Raw genomic sequence first — 5,979 nt, 5'->3', positions numbered from 1 at the left:
CCGCCTGCTTTCTCTCCGCATCTGCTGGCTCAGCCTTCGCCGGCTTCCGGCTCCGCCTGGCCTGGCGCCGCGCGGACGAGACCTGCGCTCGCTGCTGCTGCTGCTGCTGCACCGGGGCGGGGACGAGCCGGGAGGCGGGCAAACCCACGCCAGGATTGCAAACCCATTTGCCAGGATGCCCCGGGTTGAATGGGCGAAAACGCACGGTCTCTTGAGCCTCCTTTCTTCCCTGTTCCAGCCAGGATTCAGCCAGGATCGAACGCACGGACGTTCTTCCCTGTTCCAGCCAGGATTCAGCCAGGATCGAACGCACGAACGTTCTTGGAACGTTCTTCGAACGTTCGTGCGTTCGATCCTGGCTGAATCCTGGCTGGAACAGGGAAGAACGTTCGTGCGTTCGATCCTGGCTGAACGTTCTTCGAACGTTCGTGCGTTCGATCCTGGCTGAATCCTGGCTGGAACAGGGAAGAAAGGAGGCTCAAGCGACCGTGCGTTTTCGTCCTGTGTGTGTGAAGTGCCGTCAAGTCGCCTCCGACTCATGGCGACCCTATGAACGAAAGCCCTCCAAAACGTCCTATCTTTGACAGCCTGGCTCAGATCTTGCAAACTGAAGGCAGTGGCTTCCTTTATGGGGTCCATCCATCCCTTGTTGGGTCTTCCACTTTTCCTGCGGCCCTCCACTTTTCCTAGCACGACTGTCTTTTCCAGTGACTCTTGTCGTCTCATGATGTGAGCAAAATACGACAGCCTCAGTTTAGTCATTTTTGCTTCTAGGGTCAGTTCAGGCTTGATGTGATCTAGAACCCACTCATTTGTTTTTTTGGCTGTCCACGGAATCCGTAACACTCTCCTCCAACACCACATTTCAAAGGAATCTATTTTCTTCCTATCTGCTTTCTTCACTGCCCAACTTTCACACCCATACATAGTAATAGGGAATACGATGGCATGAATTAATCTAGTCTTGGTGGCCGGTGACACATCCTTCGCCTTAAGAACGTGAAAAACATAAGAAAAAAATGTAAAAAACACCTGGGTCAGAGCAAGGCCCAACAAGTCCAGCGGTCTGTTCGCACAACGGCCAACAACCAGGGGCTTCTGTGTGTGTGTTAAGTGCCGTCAAGTCGCTTCCGACTCATGGCGACCCTTTGAATGAAAGTCCTCCAAAATGTCCTGTCTTTGACAGCCTTGCTCAGGTCTTGCAAACGGAGGGCTGTGGCTTCCTTTATTGAGTCAATCCATCTCTTGTTGGGTCTTCCTCTTTTCCTGCTGCCCTCAACTTTTCCTAGCATGACTGTCTTTTCCAGTAGTAGAAAAGAGCAAGAGTCCAGTAGCACCTTAAAGACTAACAAAAATATTTTCTGGCAGGGTATGAGCTTTCGTGAGCCACAGCTCACTTCTTCAGATACTGAAGAAAAAATATTTTTGTTAGTCTTTAAGGTGCTACTGGACTCTTGCTCTTTTCTACTACTGCAGACAGACTAACATGGCTACCCACTGTGAATTGTCTTTTCCAGTGACTCTTGTCGTCTCATGACGTGAGCAAAATACGACAGCCTCAGTTTAGTCATTTTTGCTTCTAGGGTCAGGTCAGGCTTGATTTGATCTAGAACCCACTCATTTATTTTTTGGGCAGTCCACGGAATCCGTAACACTCTCCTCCAACACCACATTTCAAAGGAATCTATTTCCTTCCTACCAGCTTTCTTCACTGTCCAGCTTTCACACCCACACATACTAATAGGGAATATGATGGCATGAATTAATCTAGTCTTGTTGGCCAGTGACACATCCTTACACTTCAAAATCTTTTCTAGCTCCTTCATGGCTGCCCTTCCCACTCTCAATCTCCTTCTGATTTCTTGGCTGCAGTCTCCCTTTTGGTTGATGGTGGAGCCAAGGAATAGAAAGTCTTGAACAATTTCAATTTCCTCATTGTCAACCTTAAAATTGTGTAATTCTTCTGTAGTCATTACTTTTGTTTTCTTGATGTTCAGCTGCAGTCCTGCTTTGGAACTTTCTCTTTTAACTTTCAGCAGTAGTCGTTTCAAATCTTCACTATTTTCTGCCAATAATGTCATGTCATTAGCATATCTCAAATTATTAATGTTCCTCCGATTTTCACTCCACCTTCATCTAAATCTAATCCAGCTTTAATAATTATATGTTCTGCATATAGATTGAAGAGATAGGGAGATAAAATACATTCTTGTCTGACACCTTTGCCAATTGGAAACCATTCCGTTTCTCCATATTCTGTTCTAACTGTGGCCTCTTGTCCAGAGTACAGGTTGTGCATCAAAACCATCAGATGTAGTGGCACACCCATTTCCATTAAAACCAGCCATAGCTTTTCATGATCTACCCAGGTGCCTCTAGGAAACCACAAACAAGACGACTGCAGCAGCACCATCCTGCCTGTGTTCCAGGCATGCTCCTCTGATCCTGGAGAAGGCTAGGTAGGCATCATGACTAGTATCAGTGTTGGACTGGGTCTAAAAATATCGGTTGCCAGGAGACAAAGGGGGGCCCCACTCACAACTATAAGGCTGTCGTTTAATTTTTATAAGAAATAAATAAAAATTATATCAAAAAATACATAAGTGGAAAAAAGCACAATTGAAAATTTAGTTTCATACAGCAATAGTATTGGAACGTTTATTATATTTTCAAGCTACTAAAAGGTTATTAACATTTTTAACATATTGTCTAAATGTTTAAGTGGGCAAGCTGACACCCTGGCCAGTCCGCCACTGACTAGTATCCATTTTGACTAATAGCCATGGATAGCCCTATCCTCCATGAACACGTCCACTCCCTTGAAGGGCTGCAAAGTGACGGTGGGAGGGAACACAAGTCGTGGCTGATCTTCGACAGCACCTTAAGACGCTTCACACCTCAGGAAAAAGCAGTACCGTTGCCACATTCCTTGGAAATAGGGTTGCCAATCTCCAGGTTGGGGGGGTTGGGGAGATCTCCCAGAATTACAAGTGATCTCCAATATAAGAAAGGCCATGCTGGATCAGAGCAAGGTCCTTCAAGTCCAGCAGTCTCTTCACACAGTGGCCAATCAGATGCCTCTAGGAAGCCCCCAAACAGGACGACTGCAGCGGCATTACCCTGCCTGTGTTCTGAGGCACCTAATATATTCGGCATGCTCCTCTGATCCTGGAGAGAATGGGTATGCATCATGACTAGTATCCATTTTTTACTAGTAGCCACGGATAGCCCTCTCCTCCATGAACATGTCCACTCCCCCCTTAAAGCCTTCCAAGTTGGCAGCCATCACCACATCGTGGGGCAGGGAGTTCCACTACATAGACCATGCATTTTTTTATTTAAAACATTTATTCCACTTGTCATGGAGAAAATGGCTGCTTTGGAAGGTGGACTGTGTGGCTTTATACCCTACTGAAGTCCCTCCCTTCTGTAAACCCCACTCTCCCGGGCTCCGCTCTCAAATGTCCAGGAATTTCCAAACCTGGAGTTGGCAACCCTTTCATTGATTTATACCCTGATTTTCTCCCCATTTGGGACCCAAAGCAGTTTATAATATTGATCTACCTTCATTTTATCCTCACAACCACCCTGTGAGGTAGGACAAAAAATGACTGGCCCAAAGTCACCCATTGCAGAGTAGGATTAAAGCTGAATCTCCCAGATCCTAATCTGTCACTATAACCACTGCGCCATATTAGTTCAACAAATGACAAAGAAAAAGTTGTCTCCTTGCTATATCGTTATATCATATCCATATAACTTCAAAATACTCAATTTATGGCTAAGGAATGGAAGCCAATCCTTACTTTTCTGTTGTTTTAAAGCAATTTCTGGACTCACCATTAGGTGGCAGAATTGGCCCTTTAGTCTGCTTTATTTCAGTTCCTTGGTTAAAACAATTTGCTTGGCACTGCAGTGTCTTGACATATTCTCTTTTATCATTATTATAAAACTGTGAATCTGGAAGTGACCCTCTGTATACTTAGCTTACCAAGTGCCTTCTGTTTACAATGATTCTTGCAATAAGCAAATTATAAATGGCAGGAACTGGTTTCTTCCCATTTTAGTTCCTTACATATTTCTGTTAAAGTGTCCATGACGACTCCATTTGCATTGACAGTTTATATTTCTGTTTGACATGGTACTACTTCTCTATGTGCTCTTCCACAGTGTTATTCACACTCACAGTGGTAAATTACTCAATGAAAAAACCCCTTATGTTGGTTCCTTGGTCAGCTACTACCTTATTCCAAACAGCAGAAGCACCAAATTCTTGAGTCTGTGCTGGTATTCTTTTGACTTAGTAACACCTTGAAATCAACAGCAGTGATTGTAATTGTGGACATTAATTTAATATGAAAAGTAATTTTCACTTTCTCTTTTACATTCACATCAAATGCTCTGCTGAATCCTAAGACCGCAGTCTTCAGCCTGTGAACGGATGCCTTAAAGTGGGTCACAGAATCCCACATGCTGGGTTGCAAGCCCCACAGGACTGCAATTCCCCCCCCCCCGCCTTTTGAGAGAACCTGCTGCTAGCGTGCACACATAGAGAACAAGGACACTGTGCCTCCTTCCCCTTTGCACACATGCTGTGAGAAGAAGCAGGATGGCAAGGTGAGGTCAGCCAGCAGTGAGGAGGATTCCTCCAGGATTCTGACCTTGGCTTCTTCCTGCTGTAGTATACCTCCTGGTGCTCCCCCCCTCCCACACCGAAATTTGGGACCGAGGACTAAATACAGGCATCTTTTTCTAGGGATACCACCACAATGGGAAGCAAGCTGTGTGAACACAGGCAGTACAATAGCATCTCCAGTCCCATTAATAAGTTCCATCTGGAGCAGCGTTCACCAAGGAGTAGTCATCATAAACACATTAACAACAAAACTAGCCAACAATAATTACTGATAAAGTCAGTAACAAATGGATGCTAGCCACGTTTACTAAGGCGTAAGTTTCACTTAGTTCAATGGGACTTATTTAAGCACGTATGCATGGGATTGCAGCTTAAATGTGCACTATGCAATAGTGATTTAACTGACATGACAATTTAGTAGACGTGGGGGCAGACGGAATGTGGTGATAGTGATTCAAAATGGCAGGTGCAAACTATAATGGAGAGCACCCTCTTCATTGCTTGAGCACCAAGTCAGAATGAAAATCACAGACATCTTCTCTTTCACACATTTCATTTAAGTTTTATTTAAGTTTTTAAAAAAGTTTACTGAACAAGATTCATGAAAGCAAACATTTCAACGTATGGTATGTATTCCAAAAACATAGCACCATGTCAGTGATGAATTCCTTTCCCTGGAGGAATGCCAAAGCCTGACTCTAGGCATTTTTACAGAATTATGTAACACTTTTATTCATGTTAGTAGCATCTGGCACTGTCAACAGTGGATGATGGACACATGAAGAGTTGAAAGTATGATTCTTTGGCAGGATCAAGACAGAAGCTGAGGTGGAGTGCTGAGACAAGAAGTGCTGTATAAATAACACAGGCTGCTCAGACCCTGAGGCACATCCCACTGTAGATTCCGGAGGCAGAGTCTATTGCAGATCAGGATCCGAACCAATTCATTATAGTATTGCCCGTGTGTGTGTGTGTGTGTGCGCGCGCGCGCCGTCAAGTCACAGCTGACTTATGACAAACCCTGGAGGGGTTTCCAAGGCAAGAGACATTCGGAGGTGGTTTGCCATTGTCTGGCTCCATGTCATGACCCTGGTAGTCCTTGGAGGTTGCCCATCCAAATTCTTACCAGGGCGGACCCTGCCTAGCTTCTGAGATTTGATGAGATCAGGCTAGCCGGGGGCTATCCAGGTCAGGTAATAGCCCTATTAAAAGGTAAAGGTAAAGGTCCCCTGTGCAAGCACTGGGTCATTCCTGACCCATGGGGTGACGTCACATCCTGACGTTTTCTAGGCAGACTTTGTTTACGGGGTGGTTTGCCAGTGCCTTCCCCAGTCATCTTCCCT

This window comes from Euleptes europaea, chromosome 14 (assembly GCF_029931775.1).
Source record: "Euleptes europaea isolate rEulEur1 chromosome 14, rEulEur1.hap1, whole genome shotgun sequence".
NCBI classification, from domain to species: domain Eukaryota; kingdom Metazoa; phylum Chordata; class Lepidosauria; order Squamata; family Sphaerodactylidae; genus Euleptes; species Euleptes europaea.
This window is presented reverse-complemented; position numbering follows the sequence as displayed.